The 26,840-nt window shown below is 41.9% G+C and overlaps 1 pseudogene; it reads right to left on the bottom strand.

Annotated features, from left to right (window-relative positions):
- Nucleotides 1-1,615: 1,615 nt before the first annotated feature.
- Nucleotides 1,616-22,186, bottom strand: LOC147430715 (uncharacterized; annotated as a pseudogene).
- Between the last annotated feature and the right edge of the window lie 4,654 nt (nucleotides 22,187-26,840).

Below are 26,840 nucleotides of genomic sequence, written 5' to 3' on the forward strand. Positions count from 1 at the left end.
TGAGCTTGCCCACAATGCATATGCATTGTGGGCAAGCTCTATGGCTTTCCATTTTTCCAAAAGGATCTCCATTGTGTTGTTTTTAGGGCCATGAGGCAATTTTAAAGCTTGAAACTTTCTCGCGTATATATAGACAACACAATGGCTAGCCTTTTTGTAATAGGGCAAACCATAGATCTTGCACACAATGAATATGCATTGTGGGAAAACTCTATGGCTTGTCGTATTACCAAACAGCCAACCATTGTGTTGTTTTTAGCGCTGCTTAGCTATTTTAGGGCTTGAAAACCGCTTGCGGACATAAAAACAACACAATGGCAAGTTGTTGGCAATACGGAAATCCATAGAGCTTGCCCTCAATGCATATGCCTTGTGGGAAAGCTTTATGGCTTGCTGTATTGCCAAACGGATCCCCATTGTGTTGTTTTTAGGGACATGAGGCAATTTTAGCGCTTGAAAATTTCTCGCAACATATAGACAACACAATGGAGAGCCGTTTGGCAATACGGCAAGCCATAAAGCTTGCCCACAATGCATATGCATTGTGGAAAAGCTTTATGGGTATGCATATGCATATGCATTGTAATCAAGATCTATGGCTTGCCGTATTGCCAAAAGCCTGCGATTGTGTTGCTTTTAGGACCGCTTAGCTATTTTAGGATTTGAAAATCGCTTGCAAACATATAGAAAACACAATGGCGAGCCGTTTGGCAATACGTCAAGCCATAGTGCTTACCCACAATGCATATGCATTGTGGGAAAGCTCTATGGCTTGCCGTATTGCCAAACAGCTCGCCATGGTGTTATTTTCATGGCTGCTTAGCTATTTTAGGACTTGAAAACCGCTCGCGGACATATAAACAACACAATGGGGAGACGTTGGCAATACGAAAAACCATAGAGCTTGCCCACAATGCATATGTGTTGTGGATAAGCCGTATGGATTTCCGTATTGACGAACGAATCGCCATTGTGTTGTTTTTAATATGCGCTGTGGGTAAGCTCTATGGCTTGCCGTATTTTCGAACGTAGCTTAACCCAACCTAACGTAGCTTAAATTAACTTAACCTAACGTACAAGATAACCTAACCTAACCTTACCTAACGTAGCTTAACTTAATCTAACCTAATGTATAAGATAATCTAACCTAACCTAACCTAACTTAACTTAACTTAACTTAACCTAACGTACAAGATAACCTAGCTTAATGTAGCTTAACTTAATCTAACCTAACATATAAGATAATCTAACCTAACCTAACCTAAATTAACTTATAACGTAAACTTAACCTAAAATGACATAACCCAAAACACTACAAGAGGTTGTGTGCTCTTGTGACGCTTTTAGCGATGAAAATACACTGGGTTTTTATAACCCCAGGCGTCGCTAAGAACATCGCTATGAGCGTCGATCCGGGCATGTCGCTATAAGCGTCGCCTAGCATTGATACGGGGATGGCTAAACTAACGTCGTCTAATCCGACGTCTCATCGCGCCCAAGCGGCGTATCTCTTTCCAAGGCATCATTGAAGCTATCACAATCCCTTCTGCCATGGTATTTCTATGACACCATATGCATCTGTGCAGAAACCCTTATTTGCTTTGGGATTTTTGTCCTACAGGTTGTCCTTCTCTTCAAGCCTTTTCAGCTTTAAGTTCATTTCTTCGATTCCCTTAACATGCTCATCAAGCATTGAATTATCACCTTTTTGACTCACAACAATAGGCTTTGGTGGAATCTCCGATGTGCTAGGAGTAGATGTAGTACCATTCACCACCAACTTGTCCCTATGACATTTCCTCTTAGCTTCGTCCTCAACCTCTTTCCATTCAGCCTTTAGACCTTGTTCTGTATTCTTGTCTTCAAGGCGTAGCTCTAATTTTTCTTGGAACTCAAGACCTCCAGCTTGAAGGAACAATTCAGTCTTTTCACTATCCAAAGTAGCTCATTCTGTTCCTGACAGTTGAGCATCGCCCCACTTAAACTATCTCAATAGTTCAGTGATAGAAAGTTCTTTTTTTGAATTTGCAACTCATTCGAAGAAATTCTTTTTTGTAACCATTTCAAAGTCCTCCATGAAGTATTCCTCCATTAGGACTAATTTGAATTGCTCCCAACCTTCTCCATGCTGCTCCTCCCTGATTCCCCTTACATGGTCGCTAATCTTGCGAACCACAACAAGCTCAAAACTACAAATCATGTCCACCTCTAGAACCCATTGTAGCTCCACATTCTTTACATAACCATGAAGAAACTTTGTGACATATTTCCCTTCAAATTGGTCCATTTTTTTCACAATAGCTTGAAGGCTTTGGTTGTTGACACCTTTCTTCTTTCTATAGCCTATTGTCATTGCATAAACATAGCCAATGCTTGAAGCATTTGCATTGTGCCTTGATCAAAGCACATGCCTTGTTGCTCTTGCTGATCCATAGTTTTAATATTTGTATTTAAATATTCATTAGAAATGTAGAAATGTGTGCGGTCTAGCTTGGAACGTGCAAAACCTCTGGCTGTGAGAGTTCGTGATGAGAGTCACAAAAAATTTAAGAAAAAGAGTTTATGGAAAATCACCAGTTCTCTTTCTAAAGATGACTGAAAAACTAAGAGGGTTCGTGACAAGACAATCACAAGCCCTGTCCCCTATTATGCTTGGAAATTGCTTATTTTCTGACGAGTTCGTGATGAAAGGATCACCAATTCACATCCAATTTTACTTAAAAAGAGCAAATAAGAAGACTAAACTTTCAGCCATGAAAATTCAACTCTCATAGATGCCCAAATTTCATTCAAAATACAAACCTCTTTCATGGAAACATGTAGCCTCGCGTCGGGGGGTGCACTATGTAATTATGTTAATGTATAGCGTGAGTTTGATAGAAGGGATTTCAAAATGCAAAAAGCTTAGGTAATTTAACAGAGATACATGAAAGTACGGGGTTTTTATATTTAATTTTGGAAGAAAATCTTAAAATAACATGTCATTTTATTAATTCAAAAATGTTAAAACACTAAAGAGGTAAAGTGAAATACTAACCATGACGCCGCAAAAACTGAGAATGTCCATCAGGGCGTTTAAGCCCTTTCTGCCCGCGTGCTTGCGCTCGTACGGTGTGGGGTCACGTACTGTCATCGACCACTATTCAAAACATACAAAGAGTACACTATGTTAGAATTTAAAAGTAACTACCAAACCTAAAGGGCAATGCCAAAATACTTACAAAATTGGCCTCAAATCATGCCCACCCACTGCTCCCCAAATGGTGCGAGCTCCCTCCCTCTACTCGCGCTTTTGCTGCCTCCTTTTGTTGCTCGAGGGGTTCACTATGTGTAAAACTACCATATCACATGCGTTCAAGACATGTTTGTAAACCCCTTATCTATGAATTTCATTAGGAATATAATGTACCTTTTTCTTTTAAAATTTGTAAGTTTTTTCAAATTTGAAAAAATAATGACCTTCTGTATCTATGTTTATGTAAGATTCAAGAACTTTACATACCCTTTTGTTGAACTCACGTGATATGTTACATTTTTATTAGGTAATCTCCCCAAGTGATCTCGGAACGTGCTGAATGCTCCAAAACAGAGGGAGACACTGAGGGAGTGGAACAACGTGAAGGTTCTCCAAAGCGATGATGCTGCTCTTACCACCTCCTCTACTGGGGTGACAAAGAACAAAGAAACTCATCATGATCCATACCTTCATTAAACACACAAATATTTAATCTTAATATTGAATAGAGAAGAAAATATGGACAAGTTATAATCTATACTATAGATAATAGGGGGAGGGATTCCTGTAGAGAGAGAGAGAGAGAGAGAGAGAGGACTCATAACGGGAGAGGGATTCCTGTGTAGAGAGAGAGAGAGAGAGAGAGAGAGAGAGAGATTCTTGCGATGAGGAGTTCATGCTGGCTTCAAATTAAACGTTAGCAAGTAGCGATGCACGCTTACTGCTTCTTCGTTAGAAGAGCAAGATCTGTCTGCCCTTTGTTGAGGACCTTCTTCGGCTTGGAGTGGTAGTGATGACAATTAAATACAATATAATTTTCTCAAGTATAGCATATAGAAAAGAATGGATAAAAAGCCACATGTATACAATATATATTAAAAAAGGGAGAAAATTTTTTCAAATACAATGTTTATGGCTTAAAGAGATCTCTCTCGCATCTTCGCATAGCAGAGCATAACTCCCTATGTCTATATAGAGCTCTCCGTTTAGGCCTAAAATGTCGACCTTTACACCATGGTGCTGTGTATGACTTATAATACAACCAACAAAGATTATGAGTGGCCGTTCAACATCTAGAAAGCCACGAGTCATACATTGCAAACTTACCTTGGTCGCCCAACCTCAAGAGTACTCCCACTCCTCCTCAATCACTTGTTTACCGCATTGTTGTGCACTTTTCAATTGGTTGTGCAACCATCTTAAACTCATGAATGTTAGTAGGCTTTCCAGACCCGCTGGATAATGCATCCGTGGTCGTCTTTCCCGTCTCCACTCAATTCATGCCCTTTGTCGCTCTTGCTTTGCATCCTCGTATTGTGAAATTCACTTTTGCATCACTGGATTGTGAAGCATGAAAAATCGATTGACATTAGCCTGTAGATCTTGCGTCATCTTCTTCTCAACACTAAGATTGCATATGACAATCGCATGATATGCGCTCATCATTTATGGTTTGCCATAGCGTGTCTCGCGCTTTATCAAATCCCTCTAGCCACTCTGTTATGTAAACTAGGGACTTTGATACCAGCCAGCCTTTTGCCATGCTACCCTCTGGATGTGCCTTCTCATGCACATATCCCTTGAGTGTTTTCATGAAACCTTCTAAAAAGAACATCCATCTGGAATTTATTGGGCCAACTATTTTCACCTCGTCAACTATGTGAGCAAGAAGATGCACTTGAACGGTTAGCATCGTAGTAGGAAAGTGTTTCTCAAACATGCACACAACCTCCGTAGCATTTAGTTTGGCGAATGGTATGGAGTCTACATGGATGTTCTTTTGTGAAATCCATTGCATCAACTTTGCAAGTTTGTAGATTGTGGTACAGACGTTACGAGACAAACATCCCTCAATGGCCACCGGTAATAATAACTGCAAAACATGTCTAGCAATGATATGAAAGTGCACACACAAATTTGTTACACAATTTCTACTATGATATATTCCACTTCAAACATACCTGACATATTTTATGCCAGTCGTGTGACTCGAAACCAGTAAGCTTTCCTTCTTTAGTGAAACACGTTTGGAGCGAGTGCATTATGCCAGTGGGGGTCTGCACAAATCGAATGGTCTCTTTTACTTTGCATTCTTCGGCTCCTGTCAAAATCCATGGCACTTTAGGGAGTTTTATCGATCCATCGACTACTGTCTGCGGCCAATTATTCTGCATACGATCCACATTTCTAAGGTCAACTCCAGCTCCCAAAGTATCTTTCTTGCCAATCAGATGATCCTACAGCAGATTACCCACATTCTTGAATATGTGCATTGGATCGAGCAAGTGATTGATCATGAGTCTGGGCCAATATGGTAACTTGTATCATAGAGAGAGTCTCTTCATCCCTCATGAAAAACCATCATCACACGTCTCCTTCTTCTCTAGCCATGCTTGAGCAGACATTCTCGGTTGCTCTCTTCCCAAAAAACTGTCGTGTAACTCATGATTCTCTGGAAGATGCGCTTGATGACCTTCGTAGATTTTCTTCTTCAGTGAGGGCGCGTGACGTGCATTAAGTCTAGGTCCACATGTGACACATGCTCTGCATCTACTTGTTTCAAGCCCTGCATGTATACACATGACAATCGATAAGCTTGAGAAAAACCAAGATTTATAGTGTTTGAGTTTGAGTATGAGGATAAATCACCTGAGCGTTTTGCTAGTCCGGGATAGTCATGCATGGTCCACATTAGAATGCCTCTGATCAAAGCATTGCGTCGACTTGTGTGTTGGCTCATATCCACCACTTCTATGCCAATCCACAGTTGTTGTAGCTCTTCCAATAGTGGACGAAGATACACATCCATATTCTTCACTTTATACCACCCTGGCACAATCAAGCTTAGAAACAGGTGCCCCTTCTTGGTAGTCAACCACGGGGGTAGGCCATTGGCGAGTTTGGTCAACAATACTGCGTTAAATGTTGTCACCTTCTATGTTGGAATCCATGTCAAAGAACGCGTCCAGCATCTGCTCCATCTCTACTTCTTGAAATGCCACATCAAGTATTCGTTGGGAGGACTCAATCGATGACTGCTCGTTTGAAAATCGTCTTCTCTGGGATGAAGTTGGAGCAATATCTACTTGCGGAGTTTGATCTTCAATCTCTAGACTATGAGATCAATAATGCAGGTATTGTAGTTGCTCTATCAGAAAGAGACCGTGATTACGTATGCGTTGGTCGCAGATTTTTTGTTTTCCTAAGATCTGATGCTTGCAATGCGCACAAGGACACACCATCCTATCGTCCATACTTTATCTACCAATGATGCAACAAAGAATTAAAACACTCTAATTGTTTTAACTAAACACTACTAAGTACATGACAATACATGACAACCTCACATTCTCTAGCCAGGCCCGATCCCCGCACACCTCGATCTAGAGGTGCACGGAGATTACGACCATAGGGTAATAATCTCGTCTTTATTGGTCAATGACTATATATTAAAGTTCTTGAACTTTGTGTGCACTTTTGAAGTCTGATTGCGTTTTTTCAACTATTGCTGCTAGCTCTAACAACCTCACATTCTCTAGCCAGGCCCGATACCCGCACACCTCGGTCTAGAGGTGCAAGGAGATTAAAACCATAGGGTAGTAATCTTGTCTTTATTGGTCAATGACTATATATTAAGGTTCTTGGATTCTGTGTGTACTTTTGAAGTCTGATTGGGTTTTTTCTACTATTAATTTGTCACTAGCTCTAACCTAACCTTTAACCTAAACCTAACCTAACCGGTGTTCGTTTGCATTTTTAGAAGTACACGAGTCATCTTTAAAGTTTGTTTGTATTTTTTCTACTATTAATCTGTCGCTAGCTCTAACCTAACCTATAATCTCACCTAATCTATAACCTAAACGTCCTAACCTAACCTAACCAAATCTAACAAAAAAACAACACAATGGTGAGGTGTTTGGCAAAACCGCAAGCCATACATCTTGCCCACAATGTATATGCGATGTTGGAAAGCTCTATGGCTTGCCAATTTGGCAAACGGTTGACCATTGTGTTGTTTTTGGGGTTGCAAAGAAATTTTAGGGCTTGAAAACCGCTCGCAGACATATAGACAACACAATGGCGAGCTGTTGGCAATATGGCAAGCCATGGAGCTTGCCCACAATGCATATGCCTTGTGGGCAAGCTTTATGGCTTGCCGTATTGCCAAAAGGATTGCCATTGTGTTGTTTTTAGGGACACGAGACAATTTTAGCGCTTGAAAATCGCTCGCAAACATATAGACAACACAATGGCCAGCCGTTGGGAATACGGCAAGCCATAGAGCTTGCCCACAATGCATATGCATTGTGGGCAAGCTCTATGGCTTTCCATTTTTCCAAAAGGATCTCCATTGTGTTGTTTTTAGGGCCGCGAGGCAATTTTAAAGCTTGAAACTTGCTCGCGTATATATAGATAACACAATGGCTAGCCTTTTTGTAATAGGGCAAACCATAGATCTTGCACACAATGAATATGTATTGTGGGAAAACTCTATGGATTGTTGTATTACCAAACAGGTTGCCATTGTGTTGTTTTTAGGGCTGCTTAGCTATTTTAGGGATTGAAAACCGCTTGCGGACATAAAAACAACACAATGGCAAGTTGTTGGCAATACGGAAAGCCATAGAGCTTGCCCTCAATGCATATGCCTTGTGTGCAAGCTTTATGGCTTGTTGTATTGCCAAACGGATCGCCATTGTGTTGTTTTTAGGGACACGAGGCAATTTTAGCGCTTGAAAATCGCTCGCAAACATATAGACAACACAATGGAGAGCCGTTTGGAAATACGGCAAGCCATAAAGCTTGCCCACAATGCATATGCATTGTGGGAAAGCTTTATGGGTATGCATATGTATATGCATTGTAATCAAGACCTATGGCTTGCGGTATTGCCAAAAGCCTGCCATTGTGTTTCTTTTAGGGCCGCTTAGCTATTTTAGGATTTGAAAATGGCTTTACGGACATATAGAAAACACAATGGCGAGTCGTTTGGCAATACGTCAAGCCATAGTGCTTACCCACAGTGCATATGCATTGTGGGAAAGCTCTATGGATTTCCGTATTGCCAAACACCTCACCATGGTGTTATTTTCATGGCCGCTTAGCTATTTTAGGACTTGAAAACCGCTCGCGGACATATAAACAACACAATGGGGAGCCATTGGCAATACAAAAAACTATAGAGCTTTCCCACAATGCATATGTGTTGTGGGTAAGCTGTATAGCTTTCCATATTGACGAACGGATCGCCATTGTGTTGTTTTTAACATGCGCTGTGGGTAAGCTCTATGGCTTGCTGTATTTTCGAGCGTAGCTTAACCTAACCTAACGTAGCTTAGGTTAACTTAACCTAACGTACAAGATAACCTAATCTAACGTAGCTTAACTTAATCTAACCTAACGTATAAGATAATCTAACCTAACCTAATCTAACTTAACCTAACGTACAAGATAACCTAACCTAACCTAACGTAGCTTAACTTAATCTAACCTAACCTAACCTTACTTAACTTATAACGTAAACTTAACCTAAAATGACATAATTCAAAACGAAATTTCAAAAAACAAGATTTTTTCATAAACCAAAACAAAAAAATTTCATAATTCAAAATGAAATTTCACATCACAAACCGTAATTTCTTTTAAAGCATTGAAAGTTTAAATGATGAAATTTTCTTTTGTTAATATACAAATTCATTTAAATAAATTTAATATGCATTTAAAGGTTCTAGCACTCACATTGTAACAGGACTTGATTTTTAAGTGTTTTAGCAATAAATTTTGTTTTTCTAGGAAGTTTTGGTCGTTTTAAAGTTGGTCCACTGTGTAGAAGGATGTGTGGATTGTTTTCGTCCAATAATAATTTTTGATCCGGAAGGCACTTTCTGGGGCATTTTTGAAGGTGTTAACGTGGAATTTTGGAAAAGTGATGTACGAAGCGATTGAAGCCTGTGTTATAAGGAACAACTTTGGATCTCTGAGTCTTTAGAGATTTTTATGTTTTGATGCTCGTTGAGGGCCAAAGATTAAGAAGAAAGTGGGATTTGCTGTTTTTGCATCATTTTTGTAGAAGATGCTATTTTGCAGGTTGATTTTCAACAAATTAGAGCAGGCTATGGAAATTTTCCATCACATAGCCATCGAAGAGCGCAACGAGGGCAACAAGATTGTGTGAGACGGACTTGGGCTGTTTTGGCTCCGTTTGGGAGTTATGTTTAGTTGAAGACAGCTAAAAATTTTAGGAAATGCCCGGTTGGCAATGAAATGCCCCCCTCCTAGCCAGATGCAAAACGACTATTGACCTCAGTTGTCTTGGACTACAACAAGATTCATGCATGTCCAAATGATTGCATTCCTTTTTGCAATGAATTCGTAGATTGTCTGTGTTGAGATGTAGAGAGAAAGAGAGAGAGACGAAACAAGAGACACACCATATACGCTCCCAAAGACTAATTCATATTGAGGACAAGATACAAATATATAGGTGAGACCAAGTTGAGTAGAGTGAGCCATATATAGCTCCAACACCCCCACTCAAACAAAGGTCTCTAGCTTTGGATGAAAAAACCCTTGGGGAGCTCAAGGGAAAAACCCAAGCCCCTATACAATGTGAAAATATGAACCAGCGATGATGATGTGAAAGTGAATTGTGCATCTATGTACAAATATTCAAGTGACTTAGAGATCACAATGTGAAAATGTGGAGTGTGCATAGTGCATGGTACCTAAAAGATTACAATGTCATATGTACAAAGCTATTACAATAGCAAAGAAGCTAATCTAGAAAGAATGAGGTCGAAGCAACTCCAAGCTCCGAGCGCAAGAGGATGAAACGTGACTCGTTGAAGCCTTTGGTCAAAATGTCTGCAATCATCTGGTCACTTGGATAGTGTTCAACCATAATGGTTCCTTTGCATACTTCATACCTGACATAATAATAATGGACAGCAATGTGCTTTGACTTATTATGTTGAACATAGTCTTTTGAAAGACTAATAGCACTTTGGTTGTCACACCGCAAGGGTGTGCTAGAAAGAGGAGAGTGACCAATATCAACCAGCATTTTTCGAATCCAAATCAACTCACGAGCTGCAAGTGATGCCGCAACATATTCTGACTCAGTCGTAGAAACTGCAACACAACGTTGTTTCTTGCTAGTCCAAGAAACAAGACAACCATTTATAAAGAAGCAATTTCCACTAGTAGATCGCATAGATAAATGTGAGCTTGCCCAGTCTGCATCTGTGTAACCCAAAAGAGAAAGATATTGCATAGAATCCGATGTGAGTTGTCATCGATAGACTAAACCAAAATCTGTAGTGCCTTTCAAGTATTTCAACACACACTTTGCAGCAGACCAATGCTTAAGAGAAGGACATGCAAGATGTTGTCCAAGATAATTAGCAGCAAACAGAATATCAGGACGAGTGTTCATGCCAACAAACTGAAGACATCCAATCAAGTTAGCATAAGGTTGATTTGTGGCAAGTTGACCGCCATTGTCAGAAGTGTTCTTCGTAGAGATCGCAAGACAAGGTGTGTTGGCTGAATGTGCAGATTCCATACCAAATTTTTGAATAGTATGTGCAATAAACTTTGACTGTCGAAGGAATAAAATACCTTTTGTACGGTTCCGTTGGATTTGAATGCCAAGACACGAGTGAATATCTCCAAGATCCACCATATCAAATGCAGAAGACAATAACTTTTTCACTTGCTGAAGAAATCCCAAATCATTGGAAACAAGGATGGTATCATCCACATAAAGAGCAAGAATCACAAAACTGCTACCTTGGCGTTTTATGTATAAGTTGGGGTCTGACGAGCAAGAGATGAATCCTTTAGAGGTGAGAAAAAGATCAAATTTTGTATACCAGTGTCGCGAAGCTTGTTTGAGACCATATAGTGCCTTATGGAGTTGAGCAACAAGGTCTTCTTTACCTGGAATAACAAACCCTTCTGGTTGTTCCATATAAATTTCCTCTTCTAAGTCACCATTAAGAAAAGCAGTTCGCACATCCATTTGATGAGCTTCTAAATCAAATTGAATAGCAAATGCCAATAAAACTCGAACACTTGTAATGCGAACAACTGGTGAAAAAGTCTCTTGATAATCAACACCAGCTACTTGGGAGTAACCTTTTGCAACTAAACGCGCCTTGAACTTGTCAAAAGATCCATCTGCTTTTACTTTTGTCTTATACACCCACTTACATTTAATAGCTGTACGACCAGGAGGTAATTCAGTTAGTATCCATGTACCTTTAGAGATAAGAGAATCGTACTCTGCTTCCATAGCCTCTTGCCATTAATCCTTTTGTGGTGAAGAGATAGCTTCATCATAAGTAATGGGATCTTCGGAAGTAGAAAAAGCATTATCAGCAATATCGTCATCATAAACATGACATGAGCCATGTTCAAAATCAATAGGCAAATCAACAAAAATATCAATATCATCATTGGCAACATTTGGAATGGATGGTTGTGAAGAGGAAAGTTGCTCTATAGGAAGAGTTTCATCTTCTGAAAGAAATGGAAAAGCTTGAAGCAATGATTTAGTATCATCAGAATCATCCATGGACCATGAGCCTCCCATAAGCTGTTCGTTAAAAGTAGCATCACGATTCACAATTACTTTCTTGGAGGAAGTGTCATAGAATTTGTAGCCTTTGGAAGTGTCAGAATATCCAATAAAAATAACTTTAAGACTAGGAGCATCAAGCTTTGTTCGTGTTTCTTTGGGAACATGAATATAAGCAATACATCCAAAGGTTCGAAAATGAGATACAGAAGGAATGTCACCTGTCCATGCTGTGATGGGTATCTTACCAGAGGGTGCAGTAGTAGGAAGATGATTCTGAATAAATACTGCTGTCAAAGTAGCTTCAGCCCAAAAAACACGAGATAAGCCAGAATGAATCAGCTTACATCTTACAACATTGAGAATAGTGCGATTCTTTCGTTCAGCAACACCGTTCTGTCGAGGCGAATATGGAATAGTGTGTTCATGATGAATTCCACTGTCAACACAGTAACTCACAAACTCTCGAGAAACATATTCGCCTCCATTGTCACTACGAAGCTTCTTAAGGCGACGACCAGTTTGAAGTTCCGCAACCTTGTGGAATTGTTTGAATACAGATAAGGCTTCAGATTTTTGTCTAAGTAGAAATACAATCGTATACCTTGAGAAATCATCAATGAAAGTAATGAAGTAGCGATATTGTGATCTCGAAGAAGGTAGAGGTCCACATATATCAGTATGAACAAGATCCAATATGTCATGAGAATGAGTTGTATTTGAAAGAGGAAAGGGTTTGCGATTGTGTTTCCCAAGAGCACAAAATTCACAAATTCCCATATGAGGATGGGCTTTAAGATCCATGCCATGAACAAGATCACGACGTTGAAGATCAAGGAGTTTTGAGAAATTAGCATGAACAAAACGGTGATGCCATACTTTGCAATCATGATCACCTGGAGCGGTGATAACATTTTCTACAGCATCGTTGAGAGAGAGTTCAAACAAATTACCATTTCGAGGAGCAGTGGCTATAGTCTGTCCATCTTTCTCAATTCGGCATTTGGTATGATAAAATCCAAAAAACAGACCAAGATCAACAAGTCTAGCAACTGAAAGAAGATTACGTTGAAGATCTGGTACATGTAATACTCCTCGCAAAATTCGAGTGGAAGAAGATAAGGTACCAAGATATAAGTCTCCAATACCCTTTACTTGACAAGTAGTATCATCAGCAAGATAAACAACACGTTGAACTGGTAGTGGATGATAGTTATGGAGCCACTTAGACTGATATGTCATATTTCCTGTAGCAACAAAATCGACAATAAAAAGTGATCCATCACGTACATGAAGTATTCTGTCTTGAGCAATTGAACATAGGACACAGCTTGTTTCTGGTACAATGTTGTTTCGATGTTCAGTAGCATATGCTCTATTCCTATCTGTGTCGAATCGACACTTATAGCACATATGAGTGGGATGATCAGATCGTCCACAATATCCACAAGAAGAAGAAGAAGAGTCTCTAGATAAACGTGGTTGTTTTGTGGTAATATTGTGTTCTTCATCATATTGACGTGCCCAACAATCATCTTCAGTATGGCCATTTCTGTTGCAGTAAGAACATTGCTTATTAGGAAATTTGAGACGAGAGAAAATATTACCGCGACGGCCACCTCTGCGGTTTCCTCGTTGAAATGGACGCCTTCGAGCATAAAAAGCCCGTTCCATCTGTTGTGACTCAGTCTCCTCGTGTGAAATCATAGCTGTATCATGACTAGCATTACAACGTTCTTGACGTTGAGAGTATTCAATTAAAGACATGCAAGCTTGGTCGAAATCAAGACCATCTTTATTAGAGAGAATAGTAACAATGTTATCATAAGAAGAGTCCTTCACCATATCAAGGAGAATTGTAATCAGTTGCTTTTGTGGAACAGGATCACCGACAGCAGCAAGTTGATTAATAATAGATTTGAAAGATTCAATATGTCCCGTCATGGCAGTACCAACTTCATATTGTAACTTGTTAAGAAACCCTCTCAAATAAAGTATTTCTGTGACAGATTTCTTTTGAAAGTTTGCAATAAGGTACTTCCATACGTCGTGGGAAGTAGGTAGTCCGTACATATCAAGCAAAAGGGAATCAGTAAGAGCAGAAAGAATATACCGACGAGCTGCTTTATCACGTCGTTGCCAATCCGTATAGGCAACATTCCAATCTTCAAATATAGGTCCTTCAGTGATAAGCACGTTATCATTATCCGTATCAACAGGCTGAGGCGGACAAACACGATTTCCAAGAACAACATCGGAGAGTTAATCGCCTTCAAGAATTAACAACATCTTTGCTTTCCAGCCTGGAAAACCTTGACCTTGGAAAGGAGGAACAGAACGTTGGCCAGAAGGAAAGCCGTTGACGAGAATATTCATAGCCATATCTTGTTGCGAGAAGATGTATAAGATAAGATCGCAGAATTTTCACACCATATATGGTGAAGGCCGCAATTGAGAATGAGAGAGATATGAGGACTGCGTTCTGTCAACGATAAACGTAAGAAGGATGCTCAAGGAACTTCCAAAGATGTGAGAGACGTCACCCAAAAAGGGCAGGGTAAAGGAGACGTTAATAATAAAAGAGTCCTCAAAATAGAGTGGCGTGAGACGCAAGATTGACGGCCACAATACGAATAGCAAAAAGCTAAATCTTCTCGAAAAAGTTAACGCCAAAATAAGAAAAACGATCGCGGACGCTTCACGAAGAAGTAGGACGAAGAAAGCTGCGTCAAGCTCAATTGCAGTAAAAACAGCATAACTTTCTGCTGCCAACTCCGATTGACGTAAACCTAGAACTCAAATCGAAGAGCTCGAGGAGAAGAACAAGTTTTGGATGAAAAGTGCCATCGCGCTACGCTCCATTGCGTGTTTTGTCACCATGAATTGAATCGGCGCATGATCGTTACTGCTCTGATACCATGTTGAGATGTAGAGAGAAAGAGAGAGAGACGAGACAAGAGACACACCATATACGCTCCCAAAGACTGATTCATATTGAGGAAAAGATACAAATATATAGGTGAGAGCAAGTTGAGTAGAGTGAGCCATATATAGCTCCAACAGTCTGTCGTGTCCTAAGTGCGGAGCAATCCGCTACAAACAAGATGCGGTTGGCGAGTCAGTGCCAGCTAAAGTGTTGCGGCATTTCCCTATTATTCTGAGGATAAAAAGCATGTTTCGTTGTGGTTCCATTGCAAAGTTGATGCGGTGGAATTCTACAAATAGATCCACTGACGCAACATTTAGGGTGCCCGTTGATTCAAAGGCTTGGAGGCACATTGAAGATACCTGGCCACATTTTAAGAGTGAACCACAAAATTTGCGTTTGGGCATGACAATGGATGGAGTCAATCCATTTGGCTTGAGAAGCTCTTCATGGAGCACTTGGCCTGTGTGCCTTGTCAATTACAACCTCCCGCCGTGGCTTGCCATCAAGAAGGGTCATTTGATATTAGGCTTGATTGTGCCTGGTAAGTTCAAGGTAAAAAACATGGATGTTTATCTAGAACCACTAGTTGACAAGCTCCAAGAGTTATGGCATGGGATCGACATAGCATATGCGGTTGAACCAACAGAACAACAACATGCAAGGATCCATGGACTTCTTATGTGGACTATGCATGATTGGCCAGGATACGGTGAAGCTTCTGGTAATGGTGGATGATTTACAAAATTCTGGCTATTCGCAAGCACTTTGTGTAGTACTGAATCATGCTTTAATATATGCAGGGCTTACAACTTTGGGATACAATGCATGTCCAATTTGCGGGCCGTCTTTGGATGTGCGCTATTCTGCCTCGCTTTGAAAGACAATTATCAAGGCCACCATCGTTATCTTCCAAATGGCCATCACTTGCGCGAAGGTTAGCTTGGTCACGTCGAATGTCGTCCTACGCAGGTACAAGAGTGGCGTCACCAATGGGAGCAACATGAGGGGCAACCTGTTCCAGGAATGAAACATTTGTCCATTCTCCATATGTTGTCGTACTGGGGTGATCTACTAATTAACCATTTGCTGGATCCTATGCATATATTCAAGAATGTGGGAGAGATCCTCTAGAAGACAATCATGGGAATGAAAGACAATTGAGCTTCACGAGATGATTTGCAGTCAGTTGGAAAGATGCCAGAGTTGTGGCCTTTCACCAATGCAGCGGACCAAACAAAGCTTCCAAGAGCGCCATGGGTATTGCTAAAAAGCGAGGAACGACAAGTGAAAAGGGTGATTTCAGAGTTCAAGACGCCAACAAGATGCATGCGGTGTCTCAAGACAGAATTCACACGTAACGATCAACTGTCAGGACTGAAATCGCACGAGTGGAATAAGTTCTTGCAATTTATTCTTCCAAATGCGATCAAGGGGTGTTTAATGGAGGAAGTGCGGTCCTGCATATACAAGATTTCAGAGCTAGTGCGGCGGATCTCTTCCAAGGAGATACGAGAGGAATCCATTGCAGTCGCAAGGTCTAACTCCATTGAGGTAGTTTGCATGATTGAGAAGTATCTACCCACGAGCTGCCTAACTATCCAAATGCACTTGCTCGTCCATGTAGTAGATGAGGTTGTTGTGGCAAGTACAGTCCATAGGACCACAGCCGTTGGATGTTCTTTCTAGAGCGGTTCATGAGAAAACTTAAGGGTTTTGTTCGCCAAAAAGCACGTCCAGAAGGGAGCATGGCAGAAGGATGGATGGTGCAAGAGTCTCTTGTGTTGATGACCGAATTTCTATCCATTTCTGACCCAGAAATGCCTCGACTATGGAGCGATGAGAAGGATGCAAGATTGGTGGAAGAGGAGCCGCAAGGGCAAGGGGTGTTGAAGAAAATGGACGACGTGATGCGAGAAAAGATCATGAAGTTCTGTATACTAAATTGAGACCCGATGCAAAAATGGCTTGAAAGGTACGAAGAAGAGAAAGAGAGACGCAATAAGGAGCGACACAATTTCAGGCGAAGCCAAACGACTAGAGGCTTATCCTTGCCAGACCATCTTGCTCCTCTACCTGAATTTCCTACAATGGCATGGTTGGACAAGACAGTGAGAGCAGCTCGACAGATCAAAGAACCCATATCTCCAGAAGAGGAAGAGCTGGCTATTGGATTTGACTGGAGGTATCATACGTACATGGCAATGTGGTCGCATGGAAAGCATTTTAGAACACAACAAATTGACAGCAGAAGAAACACGTTGACAGTGGGGTAATGGTTAGTTTCATGCAAAAGAGCAGGGCCAGTGCCAGAGACAAGAATGAGAGCACTAGCAACCTGGATTACTGTGGTCTAGTGTCAGATATCTTGAAAGTCAGCTTCAGACGGTTTGAGATGTTTTTTTTGGATGTGAAGTGGTTCAAGGTGATTATTTCTGGTCGCAATGCAACGGTACGCAGAGACGGAAACAAGCTTGTGCAGATAGATTCTACAAAGGTTTGGATAGATGCAAGCGACACATTTGCTCTCCCTGAACATTGCGAGCAAGTGGTCTTTGTACCGGACCCCCGAGAGCGACAATGGTAGTTTGTGGTTCAGGTTTCTCCAAGAAATAAACAAGTATTTGAAGGGCAAGAGCTTCTGGAGTAAAGTTAGCCAGACGACATAGATACTACTGTGATATTAGGTGAGATGGACGAAGGTATGGCAGAGGAAGCTGACGGATATATGAGGGATGACAGAGACGAGGCAGATATGACACTTGTAGATGAGATGCAATGGTTGAAGACAATCCGCCAGAATGAGTTGGGGCAAAGTTATGTCTGCAGTTAGAGATAGACGATGATACGGTGCAAGATCTTATCGATGATGCCTCACTAGTCGAGGCCTGTAAGTGTTTGTGTGAAGATGTTGATTTAAAAGTAAGCTCTTTCTTAATTTAAACAAAGGTGTTCTGACGCTTTCTTTTACTTTCTTGTGCAGGACTTTAGTATGGCACACCAGTCGCCAGATCCCGCTTCTATGAGTGCGGATGCATTTATGGGCTTCATCACACGGATGACACCCACTCAGATGGTAGATACAGCTCAGTATTGGATAGCCAAAGGTACGGGTACCACGCCTCCGGGCTTCACACCCGAGGGTCCGACGCCTATGGGGGGGATGCCTATGGGTAAGATGTCTGCAAGGTCTCCCATCACAGCCGCTTCGACACCTAGGGGTACGGCAGAGGCGGGTACATCAGCATCTCTACAGCACAGGCGCACTCGCCGATCTCGACGATCGTCTGGTAGAGGTGGTGGTTGCTGTGGAGAAGGGTCCATAGATGCTTCGACCCCTCCTTGCTCACGACCCTCGTCCTACAAAGGCACACCTCGGACACCTTGGGGGACACACGATCCTAGTGCCTCCAAGGTCTATACTGTACGGCCAGATGGACAGGTTGACATGGATACTGTTGGGAGACTGAGATGAGACAGCGGGTTTGCGAGCTCGCGGAGCTGCAGTTTTCTAGCACCATCATGAAGTCTTGGTCTCATCAGGATCGCACAAAAATCAATTATATAGTGGAGACCATCATGAGAGAGTATCAGCCTGCTCCGCGTTTAGAGGAGCTTCTGAGGAGGTGGATCAGGAATGTTGCACGGGACACCGTGAAACATCGTTGAGATGCAGATCGTTGAGATTTCAGACAGGGCTTGTCGAAGCCTTCAGGCATCTCACACGAGTCGTGGCAAAAAATCAGGGAGGATGAGGAGCAGCGGACAGGAGGTTCAGAAAGCAGCGTTTCGCCGCGGAGGTACGTAGGACGACCAGGGACACATCTCATCTTGGCAACAGAGGCTTTGACACCTTTCGCTACGAGCTTGTGAGTTTCCAATCCAATCCTAGCTATGGCGTATTTTTTCAAGAGCGATGAATCATGTATTCTTAATTACTTTGGTTTTTGTATAAATGAAAAATCTTGCAATGCATCGAGCCCCGACATGCCAGGAGGAGACAGATGGATATTGGAGAGGCATTTATGAAGTATTGAATGATCTTGCTGCCCCGCAAGAGAGCCTGTAGACTGGGAGGCCGTAGAGTCTCGCTAATCGATTCAGGTGAGATGTTTGATCGAGACAAATAATATGTGTGAGTTGACTTAATTAATTAAGTATATGTGAAGTAATATCATACTAGTTTTGTGACTTGTTCCTTTATGTGCAGGTTGTGACGCACGAGTCATCAGTGGATTTCTATATATGTTTTGTGAGACACAATCACATCTTTGTGTTTCTTTCTTGTATAGACATGGTTATGGTTATTGTTTAAATTGTTTATGGACGTTATGTTTATGGTTATTGTTTTGTTTATGGTTATGGTTATCGTTATGGTTTTGATCAATATGGTTATGGTTATGGTTTTAATTTGGTTATGGTTTTGCACAAAGTTCGTTTCATTTCTTCCATCAAGTTGTGCCTTGAATTTCATGTATACATATGGTTTTTTTTGAAAAGTTTATGTTACAACGAAGCGAACTCTGGCAAAATTTTTGCGGGGGCACGGTTGGTTTTGGTGCTGCTCGCTTTCTTGGGCAGAGGACAGGCAGGCTGTCTGCCCTCTACCCAAGATTTTTTTTTCTGATATGGTTGTCAAAATACGCGTCGATACAGTCGTCGAAATAGGCATCAAAAATAGGTTCGTTCGACGTATTTTGACTGTTTCATAGGGACTAAGATTTCGACGGTTTGTGTTGAAATCTGCGTCAAAGGCACCTGTTTTTGTTGTAGTGTAGTTTGATGTCTATGCTAACAAGAGAGGTCAATTCTGCAAGCCTCACTTTCACCAATCATCTGCATTCTCTGATGATTACAATTTTCAAGCTTGACAAGTTTTGCAGACTAACTGTCTCAAGCCCTGCTGCTTCTATGATCATGGCTCTTAGTGGCCTTTCTGTATTATATCTTTCCTCCATCATCGATCCTACTTCCCTATTGCTATGTTTCCTCCTCACACAAGACCAAGAAAACATACAAATCTTTTCTTTTGGATACTTTTGGCAAAGTTCACATAGACATCATGGATAATGATACGATCTGTGTCACCAATATTTGTTTCAATAAAGCACATCCTTCTGAGACACCGCACCTGCTACAATAATATGTATGCCACAGTAATACGAATATGTATGAGCCTGAAGCTGTTTCGTAAACAAAAGTTTAAAGAAAGGCAACAAATTACCAGTTCCCAAACAATTGCTTCATCTTTTCCGTGCATGAAGCCTAGCTGCCGGATGGACCACTCATGCGAACTGTCTTGAAGATAAGAAGGTTGAATAAAGAGAGCCACATCTAGAAACAGCATTGGAGATCTTCATCCAATGAATCCTTGAAGCTCTTCAGGATGAGCTCTAGCACCACATCCTCCAAGTATCCCTCAATAACTTTGTCGTTGAATGAGCTCCAAATCCTCTTTTGATCTTTAGCCCATCCATCTACAACGTCTCTCTCATTGCTGACCAGCATGGCACCCATTCCCTTCACAACCAAAGGCTAGTAAACTTTGCTACAAACACGACACATGCGTAGAATATTGCGCGCCACTCGTTCCTCCTCCTACCCCAGCTGGACATGATCATCACCTCCTACGCTCATTGTTTCCAAGAGGAGCTTAGTTGATTCATCTTCGTCCATACTGGGCATGGGCATACTATCACATGTGAAATTACGTTGCATATTTTTTAGTGAAGGCACTAACGTATCAAGGGCATGGGCTCTGAGCAACACTTTGCTACCTGGCCCAATGATAAAGTGGAGGATTCTCTGCATTGCTTCATATGACTCGGGCGAGATGTTGTCCATTGCTACGAACATTGATGTCCATGAGAGTGAATGATCCTTGAGTAGAGACACAGCCTACAATCTCAAACCAATATAATATACTTGTGAGGGAGAGTTACTAAAAATGTGTGCGCGCGCTTCACGTGTGTATGATTAGTCTACCAGAGAGTGTGTGTGTGTGTGTGTGTGTGTAAGAGAGAGAGAGAGAGAGAGAGAGAGAGAGAGAGAGAGAGAGAGAGAGAGGAAAAGGAGGATTTTTAATGTCAGAGACGACTAGTCGACCCAACGAGCGAGCGAGAACAGATTTTTGGCCTCTACAGGTTTTAGTATCCATATGGATAAAAAGGATAAAGCGGGAGGGAATTCTGGTTCCCCCTCCCTGTCATGCTTCAAAATTTCCTTCAAGCGGCGGGTGTGGCCTGTAGCTCCGAGAGCACAGTGACGCAGAGAGAGAGAGAGAGAGAGAGAGAGAGAGAGAGAGAGAGAGAGAGAGAGAGAGAGAGAGAGAGAGAGAGAGAGAGGGGGGGAGGCGAGCGAAGCCCATCGGCTGTACTAGTATGAATAAAGGTTGTTCAATTTTTGTTGGTAGACATGTGTCCCTCTGAAGAGCCTTATTTAAGTCTTGAGAAGAATTGAGAAAGACATCATGTCCTTTCAAATAATATTTTCCAAGAGCTGCATTGAGTTTTTGTGTACCACGAATCATTTTAAAATTAAAGCAAACTAAATTCCACAAAAGACTGGCACATTGCATATATACAAAGCCACCTCTTTATATAGAATAAAAGTCTTTTCACTTCCAATTGACAAGAATCTTTTCATTTTCTAAACCCTTTTATATTTTCCAATTTGTGTTTGAAATTAAAACATGAAGGGTTTTGATTTTTAATTGTTTCCAAAAAAGAATCAAATAATGCAAAGTTATTTTTAGTCAGGACAAAAGAGTGAGGCAAGTTAAGGCACTGTCCTTTGTACATGCTAAAAATTGGTTAATATTGAATTTCATCTCATATTACAAATGTTTTTTTTTCCAAAGTCACATGTGTGAGTGGTGAAATAAAGTAGAAACACAATATACATCATAACAACTTAGGACTCACAAAACCGTGCAAGAGCATGGTGTATTGGGGAGCCACCCCATTCACACACGCATATATCATAACAACAAAGCAACACTGCAAAAAAGTAAATAGCCTTGCTGCCATTGGAGACACCTTCCCCCAATAAAGAGTAACACGAGCAAGCCGAAAGAGGGCGAGGCCCGAGGTCCCCATCACCGACCCGAGGGCCACAGCACGGATGAAGGAATACCATCCACAAACCAAATCCAAAAAAGACTAGTTTCAACACATACCGGCTTTTTAAGGAGAGCCAAGCACCATAATAAGAAGCTGCTTGTACTGAGCGTTGCCACCAGGTAGAAGTCGTCTGCCACTTGAACCCTGCTTGCCACTTAGATTTGGCACTGGCGAACAAAAATAAAAATGGTCACCATTTTTCTCCTCCAAGAGGGGGCAAGAGGGTGGCCGGCCTCTCCCAGAGCTCCGAAAATGAGGGAGGGGTGAAGACCGTGTGACAAACCATGGGTGGGGCTGCAGATGGTCTCCCTTCTGAGACGCATTTAGACCCTCAACTCAAGTTTCAAAAATATAACCTTTACGGATTGCTTCGCGATCACGTTCTTATCTTTTCTCGCAGGTATACTTGGTGCGCAAGTCGAGTCGACCAAACGCCAAAAACAGAAAAGCGGCTATTTTGAGAGGTTGCATGCTTTTCGAGGAAAAATCAGAAAAGAAAGACGGGTGGTGCGTTTTGGGATCATACACAGATCTCCTCTTCTGCGAGTGCGAGTGCGATTGCGAATGCGAGTGAGAGTGAGATGCTGCATGCAAGCGGATTGAAGCTCGGGGTTGGTCGGGAGGTTCGAGCTCCTTACAACAGAGTGCACCCATATATTTTATTGCTCCTCATGTTGTATCAAAACTCTATCAATACAAAGATCTCTTTCTTCTATCTTTTGCTGTCAATATCTATCATTCTGTTCCTGTGACACACATTCGTCCTATTTGAGCAATAGAAGATGTTGTGAACGTCCTAGAACTTGCAAAAATGCACACACAAACACAAAGTTAAACCCTAAACCCTAAATCTACAACTAAACATGAAAACAATCTCACCTTAGTGTTATGGGCCAAGATTAGCACTTCCGACAGCTTGTTTCGCACCAGATCTGTAAGAGGTGAGGAAGAAGAGATCTTGAGAAAAGGCGCAAGAAGAAGATAAATGCGCAGAGAAAGCCTGCGGTTTTGTTTTTGCAGATACCGTCGATACAAAAATCTGCATAGGTATCAGGACACGCATCGGAGAAAGCGTAGAAAAGTGCATGCGCACTGACGTCGAAATAGGCGCCAAAACAAGCGTCGAAAATTTGTAAAATCAAAATTTTTTAAAAATTTCTCTCCCTCCATACATACCTACACATATATCGACTCCCGCCAGTGATGCCGGTAATGTGGCGCTGGAATTTAAGTGGCCTCTTATAGTGAAAGTGAGGTGGGTGTTTTTATTTCACATTATGTATGTGCCATGACACGCCAACGCTACTCTTCTCGCCGCCCCCCCCCCCCCCCCCCCCCCCCCCCCCCCCCCCCCCCCCCCCAATTCTCCCCCTCTCGCCTCAAATTTGTTTTCACCCTTTCATGTAATAAACTTTTTTTTTTGGGTAAGCTTCACTCGCTATGGATTATATATTTTCCAACGCTATGTATTAGTGTTTGCATTGAGCGCACTTGACAATTTATTTCTGTGCAATGCTATCCCCTTACCAAATCCTCGATAAACCTTGAAACTGTTTAGGTGCCCCTTATTTTAGCTCTCCAAAAGCCGTGGTTGTCTTCTCACTCGGGTCGTTTTTTTGCACCTTGGAACTTTTGAATTGTCTATTACAGGTGGCTTTGAAGTCTGTTTATTTTTTTCAACCTTTCTTGCACTTACTTTCCTGTCTTATCACCAAAGATCGAGGCCTCTCTCTCTCTCTCTCTCTCTCGTTTGCCTCAATGTATGCGTTTTGTCTTTTATTGCGCAGAGAGACTTCCCTTTGCTTCTACCCCTTAACTTCCTCCGTTTCTACACTTGGTCCTTCTTCTGCTCCTTGCTACTCATATTTACTTGCCCTTTGCACCTTACTCTGCTCACAACGCTACTTTGAGCTGTCACCGAATAGTTGAAGCTTAATACAATTTTTTTACTTGTCCATCGCCGCCACCCTAGCTTTCCCTTGTTTCTTTGCTAATGTTGGTAGATCTGCCCTTGTGATCGAAGACTACTTTCCAGCTCAAGGTTTCCCTCTTCACTTCCCGTTCGCCAGCAATTTTACAGACATCTTCCCCTTCTCTTGTTTAAAAGCTAGCAGGTAGTGGCCTACCTACTTTCTGCTCAAGCTACCCAACTAAGTGGCGGGCTTGCCTTCTGGCTCAACAAGTTTTAGAAGCAGAGAGCACCAAACTTCAAGCTATTGAAATCTCAAGCTACCCAGCTAAGTGGCGGACCTTCCTCGGTGCTTGTTTGTAGCATTGGTCCTTCCTTATGGATTCCTTGACCGCCGCAACCACGAATATGACCTTACAATCGTCCTCTGTGGGTATCGAACCGCTGCTCGGAGATAGACCATCTTCCTTAGCTTTTGGGTTGCCCAATGACCTCCTTTGTCGGCTTGCCACTCTTTCCAGCTCACCATTTGTGCCTACTGCTACCTCTAGTAGCCGTCGTCATGGTTTTTCCTCTGCATCAATGATTTTCAGCCCCTCTGCCTCTACCTACACATTACTAGGTTTTACTATCACTGCTTCTAAGCGTTTGATTCTAACAAAGATGTATCCCGTTCCCACTCTCCCGCCTTGTCAATGTCGGATTCTAAGAAGGTTATCTTCATCTCGGAAGAGCTACAAGGTCTCACTGTGAATCTTCTCTTGGAAGACCTTAAATTCCCTACAAACCTTGCCAAATCTTTCAAAAACCAAGGCCCATCGGCGCTTGCTACTCAAGGAGGAATCTTGTTGCAACCCCCCCTCACCTTCCCTTCCCCCTTTGGATCCTTCTCTTCATCTTCCTTTAGCACTCTCTACCCTTGTCCCTCAACCATCCTATACGATCCTTTGTCCTTAAGCCTTTCTACCCCTCCTTCCTTTCCCTCTATTATGCCTACCATAGAGAAACCACTCGAGTTTGAAAACATTATTGGCCACTCTTTAGAAGAGTTTAAAACTCTTAATTTGAATCTTAGCAAAGCCTAATCCAAGCTTGTAGCCCCGACTTGTGTTGGATGACACTGATACACAAGCCTTTCTCCAATCCAAGCTTGTAGCCCTTAACATTCAATATCAATTAGATTGCACCGATGTTTACATTCAAGCCAAAACCCTCCTTATTCAGAATCTTCAAAAGGAGTTTGACTCCTATGATGATTGTGTGGACCAAAGGCTTGCGGACCTCATGAGCAAGCTCTTGAACATCACCTTTCTGAGGGTGTTTCTCTCCACTTGGAACAACCAATTGTTTGTTCGGAAGCAATTTTCTCTCCACAATTTTCATGCAAACACCCAAAACACTACAAGAGGTTGTGTGCTCTTGTGACGCTTTTAGCGACGGAAATACACTGGGTTTTTATAACCCCCGGCGTCGCTAAGAGCATCGCTATGAGCGTTGATACGGGGTTGTCGCTATAACCGTCGCTATGCCAGTCGCTATATGCGTCGCTATATAGCTACGCCTATAGCGACTATTATAGCGACGATGTAGAGCCATCTATAGGGACACTGTAGAGCCTTATATAGCGACGTTCATAACGACGCCCGAGAGGAAAAATTTTTGGTGGCAGGGCATTCACCCATCAACCATATTGAATGTTTCATTAATTGATTCACTTTTGAAAAAAAGTGCAAAGGTAAATATAGACCCAAAATAGTCACCCACAAGACAATATAACCATTAACTCTATCATCCATAGTACTTATTGTTTGCAAACTAAAGATACAAAACTGACAAGCGTGAACTGATGAAAGTAAATCAATGACAATTGTACACATAGGCAAAATCACTTGATTGTTAAACTTTGCAAATGTAATAGTTACAAACCATTTTCATTATTTAAAAAATATACATGGTTTTCAAAAAGACATATAAAAGTCGTCTCATGATACATAAGCTATGACAAGAAGAAACTAATGCTATCTAGCTATGACTAAACTCACGTCGTCTAATCAGACGTCTCATCGCGTCCAAGTGGCGTATCTGTCGGATTCGGCAAAAAAAACAATAAGATAGATTTTTGTAAGTATAAACATATAGCGACGAGTATAAAACAATATAACAAATATAAAACAATAAACCCTAATACTAACCATGCCGCCACGAGAACTCAAGATGTCTATAAGGGCATTTAAGCCCTTCCTGCCTGCGTACTCACGCTCGTACGGTGTGGGATCACGTCCTGTAAACGACCACTGTCAAAACATACAAAGAATCCATTATGTTAGAATTTAAAAACCCATAAACCCTAAACTATCAAACATAGAGAGCAATGTGAAAACACTTACAGAATCGGCCTCAGATGATGCCCACCCCCACCGCTCCCCAGTGGTGCGAGCTCCCTGCCTCTACTCGCGCCCTGGCTACCTCCTTTTGTTGCTTCCACTTGTCGAGATTCTCACGCGCTGCTTTCTTCGCATTCTTCCAATCTTCTTTGGCCAGCCAATCTGCTCTGTTCCACCCATGCTTGATTGCTTTTTGCACTTCGGAATGCTTGTGCTTACAGTATTCGCGCATTCGAACCTTCATCACGTCTTCATTGAAGAGGTCTTCCCTTGTCGGAACGGGAAACTCGTCATGAAGCATGCTCATGACTCTGTCTTTTAAATCATTCGGTACTTCACTCCAGGTGTTTAGTATGTAGTGTCTCAACACCTGAGAGCAAAGACCGCGCATGCGCGAAATCACCTTCTTGCCTTCATCATCCAATATGATGCCGCCACTGAAGTCGACGGAGTAAGGCAAGCCCTCTCGCTGCTGAGGCATGAACCTGGGTGTCCCGGTAGGGTTCTCTAGCGGCGTGTCAATGGGGGTACGAACATCAGGTGTCTCCACTGGAGTCTGAGCCCCAAAGCGAGGAGTGTCCACTGGAGTGACTCCTGTGGGATTAGCTAGTGATGTGTAGCTGCGGGGAACGGAAGTCAGCCGCGCAGAACCTGGTGTCGATGGAGATGTCGTGGCTGGTGTCG

Source organism: Adiantum capillus-veneris, chromosome 21 (genome assembly GCF_014529385.1).
Source record: "Adiantum capillus-veneris isolate H3 chromosome 21, ASM1452938v2, whole genome shotgun sequence".
Taxonomy (NCBI): Eukaryota; Viridiplantae; Streptophyta; class Polypodiopsida; order Polypodiales; family Pteridaceae; genus Adiantum; species Adiantum capillus-veneris.